Source organism: Microtus ochrogaster, chromosome 7 (assembly GCF_000317375.1).
Source record: "Microtus ochrogaster isolate Prairie Vole_2 chromosome 7, MicOch1.0, whole genome shotgun sequence".
Taxonomy (NCBI): domain Eukaryota; kingdom Metazoa; phylum Chordata; class Mammalia; order Rodentia; family Cricetidae; genus Microtus; species Microtus ochrogaster.
Window position 1 is genome coordinate 60305978 of NC_022014.1, and position 11577 is coordinate 60317554.

Consider the following 11577-nt stretch of genomic DNA (forward strand, 5'->3'; position numbering starts at 1 on the left):
GTTGTGAGCCACCATGTGGTTGCTGGGAATTGAACTCAGGACCTTTGGAAGAGCAGGCAATGCTCTTAACCACTGAGCCATCTCTCCAGCCCCCACCATTTAGCTCTTTATTAAACGAATCAGAAGGCCCCTTGGCAAAGACCAATTTTCACAGTGTACAAAAAGTTTATTCCTCAACAATAATGTTCTGGTTAGTTTTTGTTTTTGTCAACTTGATAGAAGCTGGAATTGTCTAAGAGAAGAAACTTCAATTGAGAAAATGCCCTTGTCAGAGTGTCTATAGGACATTTCCTTTTTCCTTTTCCTTTCCCTTTCTTTTCTTCTCTCTCTCTCTCTCTCTCTCTCTCTCTCTCCTTTGGAGAGGACTGGGTCTCAATAGATAGCCTGGCTGTTCTAACTTGCTATGTAGACCAGGCTAACCTCAAACTCACAGAGATCAGCCCGCCTCTGCCTACCCAGTGCTGATGTTAAAGGTGTGCACCACCAGGCCAGACTTACAGGGAGGACAGTTTTTAGATTAATGATTGATGTGGGTGGGCCCAGCCCACTGTGGGTGGTACCATCTCTGACATGGGCGGGCCCAGCCCACTGTGGACAGTACCATCTCTGAAAGAAGGTCCTGGATGGCATAAGAAAGGGTGAGCAAGCCATGAAGATCAAACCATGAGGCAACATTTCTTCATGGCCTCTGCTTCAATTCCTCCCCTACCTGAGTTCCTGCCTTGGCTTCTCTCAATGGGTTCACTCAGGGTATTCCTGAGCTGAATAAACCCTTTCTTCTCCACGTTGCTTTTTTGTCATAGTGTGCTATCACAGTACTAGAAACCAGACTAAGACACAGATATTTTCTATTTACCTTTTCAAAATTCCTATTTTCTGACTAAGTTGCATCATTTTCTGAGAATGTACTCTGTGTGATTTGAGTCATTTGAAATTTGTTGGGTCTTGTTCTAGCTCTAGCATCAAAAGCATTCCATGTGCAATAGAGAATGTGTGAGCTGCAGTTGGGGGGTGCCCTGTCCTACCTATACCTGTCCAGTTGGTTAAAGTGTGCTCACCTATATGTTCACATCTATTAATTTTGTCCTAATAGTTAGGGATGGAGATAACGTCTACTGTAGACTTTTCTGTATCTTCTTGCAATTCCATCTTCTTTCTCTTGCTATGCTTTGAGGCTATCTGTATAAATATACAAAAACTTCAAATTATTATACCTTTTGGTTAATTGAGTATATTATCATTATGGTTTGGCTTTTTAAAAAAATCATCTACTTTTATTTTATGTGTATTGGTGTTTTGCCATGGGTGTCGTGAGCTGCCATGCTGGGAATTGAACCTGGGTCCTCTAGAAGAGCAGCCAGTGCTCTTAACTGCTGAGCCATCTCTCCAGCATTCTAATCTGTTATTTTTAAGTTTATTTTTCCCAATTATTTAGAGGATACTTTCTTAGTTTCTTTACTCAAACCCACATAGGTAAGACTTTATATATTTAATACAATGTTATTCCTGTACAAATGGGATAATTAACTTTTCTATACCATTATGGCTGTTAATTTCTGCACAATGCCAACCCAACACGTTAAAGCCTTTTCCAAAGCTGACAGTAAAGGTTTCCAAAAATTGAAATTATACGTACCACACACACTTGTGTGTATGTGTATTTACATAGTACATATATAAGTAGAATGTTACACATCAATAGCAGCCACAGGCTTTTGCTTTTTTAAATTGTGATTTCGTGTTTATGGTGTGTGTGTGGTGGGAAAGAACACATTGTGGCACTTATGGAGATTAGAGTTTTTAAGTTGTTTTTTTCCTTCCACGTTTACATGGATCCTGGGAAAAACTCAAGTTGTCAGGGTTGTATGGTCTGGCAGCAAGCACCTTTAACCAGTGAGCCATCTTGTAGATCCGGTCTCTTCTTTCTCTAGACAAGGTTTCGCTGTGTAGTCCTGGCTGTCCTGGAACTCATTCTGTAGACCAGGCTGGCCCCAGACTCAAAGGTATCCGCCTGCCTCAGTCTCCCAAGTGCTGGGATGAAAGGCGTGCGCCACCACTAACCAGTCTTCCCCCTCCCTCTCCCTCTCCCTCTCCCTCTCTCTCTCTCTCTCTCAGACAGGGTCTCACTAGGTAGCTCCTGCTGACCTGGAACACACAATGGAAACCAGGGTGTCCTGGAATGTACAAAGCTCCTCCTGCTTCTCCCTCTTGAGTGCTGGAATTAAAGGTGTGCTCTACCAAGTCTGGCTCCATTGTTTCTTCATAGCCTTCCTGTCCCCACCTTTTGAGAACAGAACTACACATCGGCTACCATGCCCACTGGGCGTTATCTGCGTTTCTGGTGACCCTATCCTTCGTGCTTGCTTTAACTGATGAGCCATCTACTCAGTTCCTATTTGCAGAATTTTTCTAGAAGCAACTTTAGGGCTATAATGAGGCCCTATCTTCCTCTGCAGGTGTAAACAAATGCCCTATTATGTTAGGTGAAAATGCCTTGTTAAAAAAAAAAAAAGCAGGGAACAAATTATGGCTTCTGTGTAAGAACACTGCACTGCCAAATAAGGCAGAGAGACAGCAGCAACTCCCCACAGCTGCTACAGGAACATGGGAATGGCATGTTCGGAAGTGAGTGGAGAATCTAAGGTATTGGAGACAAAGGTGAGAGCCAGGTAGACTCTCAGAACAGAGGTCAGAGAGCCGGGAGTGAAGCTAAGGTCGTACCGAGAGGACTGAGGCAGGGTGGCTGAGTTCCGGGCTAGTCTGTCTTCCACAGTGAGAGCTTGTCTCGAACAAACAAAACCAAAAAGAGGGCTGGCAAGATGGCCCAGTTGGTAGAGGTGCCTGTTGTCAAGCTTCTTGACCTGATATTGCTCCCGAGGATCCCTCTGGTAGGACAGAACTGACTCCCACAAGACGGCTCAGTGGCTAAGAGTATTTGCTGCACGAACATGGGGGTCCGAGTTCACATCGCCAGCAGGCACAGATAAAAAGCTGGGAATAGGGTGTGTGTCTATAACTCTGGTGTTGGAGAGCAGAGACATGCAGGTTCTGGAAGCTTCCTGCCAGGCAGTCTAATGGAAACATCCATGATGTTCTTCTTTGCCTTACCATGTGTATGTAGAGATGTGCCCATGCCCACATATGGTACACACCAACCAGTCAAAGGAATGGACTGAACTGAACTGCAGTCAGGTGAGCCTGGTGGCAGAGTATGTGTAATCTCACCACTTGGGAGGAGGCAGAGGTAGGAAGAACAGGAGCTGAGGTTATTGCTGGCTAGATAGCAAGTTTCTGGCCTACCTGTGTAAATTAGAGCCAGCTCCAAAAAGAGGAAGACAAGAAGTAGAAGAAGAAAAAAGAGAGGAAGAAGAAGGAGAAGATGAGGAAGAGCAAAACGAAGACACTGAGTTGTAAGAACACTGGGTGTGAAGTGTCTGTGCGAGATACCAAGATGTTGGCCAGGATCTCCCACTGGGGGAAATCATGAGAGTGTTGTAAAGAGAGTCAGGAATTCCTTTCGGGTGTAAAGATTTGAATCCCAGAAAGAGATGCCTAGACAATGTAATTGAAGAGAGGCCTAAAGACCGACTGACTTGGCATTCAAACTAATCAGGTGTGGCCTTGGGTGATGGAGGAGAGAGAAGACATGAAAGGAAGAGGGATGCGAGGAGGGAATCGGTGCTGCCGGTGTTAACCAGCTCAGAAGCAGAAGAGAACCAAGAGGAGTCCCACAACACGGTTTCCATTGGGTCCCTAACTGACTAGGTCGGAGCAATCTGAAGAGGTGGTCGGTCAGTCCACTTTAGACATCAGCACCCCCTCTCCTTATCGCCTGGTGCTGATAACAGTATGTCATTAATTCCCCGAATATTCACTAAGTATCTATATCATGGCCCCACTCGCAAGATAGTACAACACAGATGTGAGTGGGTCAGATGATAATAAAACAAATTGATAAGACAATTCCCAAGGACAGTAGTAGGATAGAGGGAACTGTTCCATTTAAGGGCATCACAAAGGTCCTCTTGGAGGAGTGACGCCAACAGAGGCTTGAAGGATGACAAGACGATGACTGGCAGATTGAGGGAAACAGTTTTCTCAGGGGAGGAAAGCCTGGGGTGATGCAGGGGAGAGGGAGATCACCCTGGCCTCATCATGGAGGAAGGGAAGACTGTGCAAGGGCAATGAGCTGGCAGGCCGTGGCTGGGAACCTAGGCTCCTTTCAAGTGTGATGCAGAAGACATAAGGGGGAGTCACATGATTTGCATCTCATAAATTCATCCAGATGGACATCAGGACGTAAGAGGCAGGCTGGGAGTACGAGAATTACGCGGGTTCTCTTAGCCCAGGTAACAGGTGGCATCTCGGACAGGAACCTGTCATAGAAGCAGTGACATAAACAAAGTCTGTCTTTGGGCCAAAGCTTTTCTAAAGCAAAGAAAGACTACCTACCAAAGAGGCAGTCTGGCAGGCGCAGCTCTTGTTCTTCGGTTGATTACTTACTTACAAGGAAGCTCAGATCGCCCACTTAAAGTTGCCAATCATTATATTACTGCATCCTAGTGGCTAAAGAAATGCAGGAACTGGAGGAGGAGGAGCAACAGGGGGACCCCGGAAACAGGACTTGGGAGCCTTCATTAGCAGGGGACACCTTTGACCACCCTAGAGAGGTATCCAGAGCTCTGGGCTCCAGTTCCCAACACCATTGGAGATTCGTAGAAGCTCTGAAAAGTGGTGACTCAGGTTCCTCCCAAGACTGCCTCTTCCTAGTCCGCTGGGAATGACTCACCTGCTCCCTCCCTCAAGAGTGACCCCGGGGCCAATCCCTTAATGAGTCCACACCTCACCCTCTCGCCAGGCTGGGACAATAGACTGGTGGAGCTTTAGGCTCCCTAGGGGCAGAGGTTGTCAGCAACCACCCAGGTGGCTCCAGACACCTCTGGTGGATCCTGAGGTGACTAAAAAAGGCAGACCCAGGACCCTCCCCTTGCACCGAAAAGAGGGTGTGCATGAGCCAATGCTCGCGCTTACAATTTCTTCGATTTTACAGAGCCATTTAGCAGCATTTTGTTCGCAAGCTTTGGTGTGTTGGGGAATAGCACTCCTCCACCCCCACCCGGGGGATTAAACTTTCCCAAAAGCTAAGCACAGGATCTACCCGGAAAGTCTTGGAGGATTTTCTTCTGGACACCAAATCTTGTTCGGGGTAGGCAGAAGTCCTCAAACTCAGCAATACTTACACTGGAGGCTTTGGGAAGAGAACGTAAAGGGTGGGGGTGGGGAGTTAATCAACAAACCTCTATTTCTGGCAGGACTAGGGCTGCAAGAAGCTGGTACTTCAGAGCGCAAGGGGGGTGGTCACCTGAGCTAGGTGTCGCTAGCCCGAAGCAAATGGGAGGGGCAGAGAGCGCGCGCGGCTTGTCTGGCGGCGAGAAAGCCGCTGCCCGAGGGATGCTCGCTGAGGTCCGTACCCGGCGCACGGTCACCTCCTACTTCCTGCGCCCTAGTCGCCTCCGAGCCACTCTGGACATCCCCCTCCTCTCTCTGCCCCGAGCCAGCGTGGCGCCCGCCTTCTACCTCGTCCGGCCGCCTGGGGTCGCCGCCCTGAGGGAGCAGGACAGTTGGTACGCGGTAGGCACTGCCCTCCACCTTCCCGGGGGCCCTCCTCCCGGCCCAGGAGCGCATCCACACCCCACCCGGAGTCTGCCCGGAGTTACCTGCCGGGGGAAGTCACAGCCCGCAGTTTGGACTCTAACCCGTGGATCTACGGAGCCCAAAGCCACATTCCTAGGGGAGGGGTCCTCTGACCTAGAGGGTCGCGGATCACATTACCCGGCGAGAGGAGACGACGAGAGGCTGAGTAAACCCGGGGTAAAAGTTGCATTTAGCTTAACCTTCCCAAACCCCAATTGCGCTTTTCCTGACGTTCACAGAGTTCCTGGAATCCGGGGACCTCAGAGTGGCTTCCCAGGATACAGGCACTGTCCCCGCGCGCGGGTGAGACGTGCGTGGCGGATGCCCCGGGGCGGGAAGCGCGAGCGTTAGCAAGGACCCGGAGCTGAGGGACCGCTCGCAGGCGTGCTCATGCTTGCGTCCTTGCATCCCTGCATGCATCCATGCATCCGCCAGCGGCTCGCTCGTCACCCGCGTCCAGGACACCCCATGTTGATTGAATGCAGAAGTGGGGTATCTGCATGCCCGGGCAGGATCGCGGCAAGGCAGACAGCAGTTCGCGTAGGGGATAGGGGAGACTCGGGCAGGGAGATAAGAGAGCACCCCAAAGGCACAGTTGGAAATCCGGGGCGGGGGTAATGTTCCCCGCGGAGTCCCGCAGGCGCTGAAGGGGGCCGGGCGGGCCTCTGGGGCCAACTTTCCGGAGGGAGGTGCGGACGGAGGGGGCGGCGCCGGCGGCAGGAGGCGGGAGTCGGGGGCCGAGGGTGGGGGGGGGGGAGTCACTTTAAAGGCTCTTTCTTACCCATAATGCTTTGTGGGGACGTTGACAAGTGGATCCAAGATGGCGTAGAAAGTAATGACAGGTAAGTCCTGACTTCCCCGTTCTCCGCTGCCCGGGTCGCTTCAGGAGCCTCCAGAGCCATCCGGGGAGAGGCCCGGACTCTCCTCGGGTGCTCCGGGTCCCGGGCAGCGCGGCCCGAGGACAGCGGGGGGTCCCGACGGCCGGCGGCAGGGCCTGGGGAGCGGGGCTCTCTCTGAGGCGAGGCCCGGACGCTGGAGCTGTTTACTGCTTCTTCCCCTCCTCAGTCTCCTCTCCCTTCCGCTGGGGGGCTGAGGCGCCAGCCGCGCAGGCGGTGGCCCGGGGGTCCTTGCACACGCCCGAGGTTCGGGGCAACCCGGGAGCCCGCGCGAGGGTGCTCGGGCACGGGCCGCCCCGGTGTCCCCGCACGCCCAGCGCCCCCCGGGGTCGCGGCTTAGGGTGGGGAGCGGGCGGCCTCCCACGCCGCGCGCAGTGCAGCCCTCCGGGTTAGCCCTTCCACTTGGGGTGGGGCGGCGACCCCCCGGGAAGGGGACACCACGAAAAGTGGGTCAGGGGGCGCCCCAGAGCCCAAGATTTACTGTGGGCCCCCTCCCCACCCCCCTCCTGAGACGTGCGTGGCCCGTCTCAAAAACAAAACCACTATCTCTTCCTGGAGAAAGTGGCCTCCAAGGCCTGTCTCTCTCTGTGTCTCTCTGTCTCTGTCTGCCTCTTTTTCCAAGGGCTGGACACACAGCCTTAACTGGGAACTTTGATTTTTCTTCCCCAAACGATTTGAGTCGTCTGCCCCCTGGCCTTTGCTGAGGGTCCTTTCAGACAGGGCTGGAAGCCAGAGTCTTCAGATTCCTTTTGGGTTGGGAACCTTGTAAGTTTTTGTTGAACTCCGAAATTGGCATTCTTTTTCTCATGGCAAACTTATACTTTTCAGGCAAGCCAAAGTGTAACTCCAGAGATAGTGGATTCCAGGAGCAGGGTGGGGGGGGGGAGAAGGAGGGAGACGTTATCTGGCCTAATTTGTTCTTGATTTTGTCCTTTCTCCACCATATGAATAGCTCCCCCCCTCCTTTACTCTTCCTCTCTTTTTATTTTTGAAAGCAAGACTAATCAGGGCTGAAAAGATGACTTTATTGAGATTTAAGAACACTTGTAATCTGTTACTGAAAGAAAATATTTTCAGATTTATGTAAAAGAAACAGATTTTTTTCCCCCCACAAATCTTTACACTGGACTGTTTTTGTAACTTTTTCCACTTGAACTCTCCATTGTTCTTTTACTTCTGGGCGATGTAATGCTTGCTACCGATAATGGCTCCAACTGGTATTGTATAGATATTCTGCTTTTCTGTTTGCCCCAGGAATCGGATGAAGTAATTCATCACTAATGAACTACCGTGCTGGGGGGGATGTGCAAGGTGAGACTGACTTTAAAAACTCTGCCCTGTTTTCCCTCTATCATAAGCAATGCAAGGGTAAGGCTGACACTACTTTCCAGGGCTAGAGGTAGCAAAGTTGTACCATCCTTTTGAGTGGCTCCAACTTATTCACACATAGTGGAGCTATGTCTAGAGCCAAATGTTATTTGTGGCTATCCTTGATCAGTGTCTTCTCCAGGAGTAATTATAGATTGCCTCTTCAAATTTCCTTGTGTCACTTTAATTGGATGGTCTGGATTTTATCTGTTTTGATGTCCAGTACACTCCACTTTCAGTATAAGCAATTGGATAGATAAGTTCACACACCCACCGTTCGTGGGACTTTTGCGAAGTCCATTTCCATTGGCAATTCTTTTCGGCAAACACATCACTTATGCTGTTATTTAGTTTTTTGTTTTGTGGTGCTGGTATGTATGAACTTGTGGGTTCACACACATTAGATAAATGCAGAATGACCGAGCTACATCCCCAGCCTCTTCTCTTTTCTGACAACTGAGTAACAAATGCCTGACAGCACTTTGAAACAGAAATGATAATACTAAGTTCTGTGTTGCTTGCTGGGAATATGACTACTCTGTCATCATTTCTGGTCCTATATGGTGTGTCAATTCAAATTTTTGTTTCATTTATCCCATGTAATACTTTGGAATTTTTGGGGGGTGGGGCAGGTTTTTACTATTGAAGGTTTGGCTCACCTAGAACTTGCTAAGTAGGCAAGGCTGGCCTTGAACTCTCAAGTGCTGGTACACTACCACGCGTGGCTTAGTGCCTTGGATTTAAAAGACATTATATATGTGGGTGAACAGTTTGTCCTGTGTGCCAGGGAGAGAGAATCTTGTTTTTTATAGTTTTCAAGCAGTTTCCCAACTTAAGATACCTTCCTCTGGTGGTTTTAGAACAGCATTTCTCAACCTGTGGGTCATGGTCCCTTTGGGGGTTGCATATCAGATAGCCTGCATGTCAGATATTTATATTACGATTCCCAACAGTAGCAAAATTATAGGTATGAAGTAGCAACAAAATAATTTTCTTTTTTAATTTTTGAGACAGGGTTTCTCTTGCAGCCCTGGCTGTCCTGGAACCCTGTAGACCAGGCTGGCCTGGAACTCACAGAGATCCTCCTGTCTCTGCCTCCCAAGTGCTGGGATTAAAGGTGTGCACCAGTACCACCTGGATGACCACTTTGTTGTTGTTGTTGCTGGTGTATGTGTGTGGTTTTATTATTTTGGCCATAGTGATGATTGTAAGAAGTGGTATTTTTGTTGTTTTGGTTTTTCTTGAGACAGCATCTTACTATGTAGCTTTGGTTGGCCTGGAGCTCAATGTAGACCAGACTGCAGAGATCCACTTACCTTTATCTCCTAAATTCTGGGACTAAAGACATTTACTATTATAACACTGGGCCTTTGCCAATATCGCCTCTTTTTTTCTTTTTCTTTTTTTTTTTTTTTATTCCTTTGAGACAGGGTTTCTCTTGTACCCTGAGTCTCCTGAAACTCATTCTGTAGACCAGGCTGGCCTTGAACTGAGAGATTTGCCTGCCACTGCCCGCTAAATTCTGAGATTAAAGGCCTATTTGCCATCGATGCTCAGCTTTTGGGGGGGCATGAAATAATCTTACAGTCACCAAAAGTGAGGAACTGTATTAAAGGATTGCCGCATTAGGAAGGTTGAGAACCACTGCTTTAGAAAAATCTGTAAGTATGGTCAAGTGATTTATTGCAGATTTGTTTATCCTCCCCCCCTTAGCATATTTGGGCATCAAGATTTTGAAATCCTCACAAACTTTTCATATCTAGTACATCTTTTTAAGAATAAGCCGTGGGGGGGGGGCTGGAGAGATGGCTCAGTGGTTAAGGGCATTGCCTGCTCTTCCAAAGGTCCTGAGTTCAATTCCCGGCAACCACATGGTGGCTGACAACCATCTGTAATGAGGTCTGGTGCCCTCTTCTGACCTGAAGGCATACATGTAGACATAATATTGTATATATAATAAATAAATTAAAAAAAAAAGAATAAGCCGTGGGGCTGGAGAGATGGCTCAGTGGTTAAGGACATTGCCTGCTCTTCCAAAGGTCCTGAGTTCAATTCCCAGCACACATGGTGGCTCACAACCATCTGTAATGAGGTCTGGTGCCCTCTTCTGACCTGCAGGCATACACACAGATAGAATATGGTATACATAACAAATAAATAAATAGGGCTGGAGAGATGGCTCAGAGGTTAAGAGCACTAGCTGCTCTTCCAGAGGTCCTGAGTTCAATTCCCAGCAACCACATGGTGGCACACAATCATCTATAATGAGATCTGGTGCCTCTTCTGGTGTATATATGTTAACAGAACATTGTATGCATAATAAATAAATCTTAAAAAAACAAATAAATAAGTAAAGATTAAAAAGAAAGAGAATAAGCCGTGTTTCCAACCCCTCAAGATTGAGGCATATAGTCAACACTTTGCCTTTAAAATGCAGCAAAGGGAGTGGGGACCTTGGGAAGAGGTGGACAGAGACCGAGGTTCTTTGAGCACACAGCACTCCACTGGTGTTGACTCTGCAATGCTTCTTTTATTTTAGCTTTTGAGAGAGCAAATAGAGTTTTACGTTTATTTTCATTGTGTGGTTGGAGGCATAGTCTTGTCTTAGATCTGCCAGTTTTAACTCTTTCTCTTGTCTTGTTTGAAATATATAGGTAATTTTGTGGCCAAGAGCCAAATATTTGCTTTTGCTCCTAGAAATGTTCTCACTTGTGGTTTAAAATTGAGTATTTAGGCTCGGTAATCCTGTGGAACTACTTACTGTTCCTTAGCTTGAATTGTGTTGAGGCATTTTTCATAGTTTCTAACATGCAGACAAGTGTTATTCTTTTTGAAGTTAGTGGTTGAGCATCAAGCAACTTGTCACACAGTTTTTTGTTTGCTTTTTGTATTTCGAGACAGGGTTTCTTTGCATAGCCCTGGCTGTCCTGGAGCTTGTTCTGTAGACCAGACTGGCCTTGAACTCACAGAGATTCACCTGCCTCTGCCTCCCGAGTGCTGGCATTAAAGGCGTGTGTTACCACTACTTCCAACTACACAAAGTATTCTAAAATGGTAAATACCATAGTGTCAAAGGTTACAGTGGAGTAGAAGTCTGTGTCTTTGAACTCTGAAGATACGGCTTCTTTGCTTTTGGCTGGTAAGCTAGAGCACTGTTTTTAGATAAAGTGGTTATTTTTGGAGGAGCCAGTTAATATAATCTGGTACCTCTCTTTTAGTTGGAAAAGTTGCCTTTTGCCATTGTTTTTTTGTTTGTTTGTTTGTTTGTTTTTGTTTTTGTTTTTCAGGACAGGGTTTCTCTGTAGCTTTGGTACCTGTTCTGGAACTTACTCTTGTACATCAGGCTGTCCTGGAATTCACAGAAATCTGCCTGCTTCTGCCTCCTGAGTGCTGGAATTCAAGGCATGCATCTCCACCATCCAGCACATTTTGCCATTGTTAAAAAGAAATTTCATTCCAGGACAGGCTCCAAAACCACAGAGAAACCCTGTCTCGAAAAACCAAAAAAAAAAAAAAAAAAAAAAAAAGAAATTTCATCATATAACTTAAATGAATCCAGTCATTGTTTTGTTTTGTTGTTTTTTTTTTTTTGGTTTTTCGAGACAGGGTTTCTCTGTGG

General features: G+C 47.7%; 1 protein-coding gene across 7 annotated transcripts in view; it reads left to right on the plus strand.

Annotated features, from left to right (window-relative positions):
• The first annotated feature begins 5640 nt into the window (after window positions 1-5640).
• Helz (helicase with zinc finger) overlaps window positions 5641-11577 on the plus strand; it is a 147389-nt gene continuing 141452 nt past the window's right edge. For 3 of the 7 annotated variants that reach the window (XM_005350436.3, XM_013347521.2, XM_026780160.1), the window contains exons 1-2: window positions 6490-6536; window positions 7845-7901. The gene's annotated coding sequence lies outside the window, so the exon portion shown is untranslated. Of the gene's footprint in view, window positions 5872-6489; window positions 6537-7321; window positions 7356-7844; window positions 7902-11577 lie in introns of those variants that run through there. The other 4 variants (XM_026780156.1, XM_026780158.1, XM_026780157.1 and 1 more) reach the window with 4 other exon arrangements.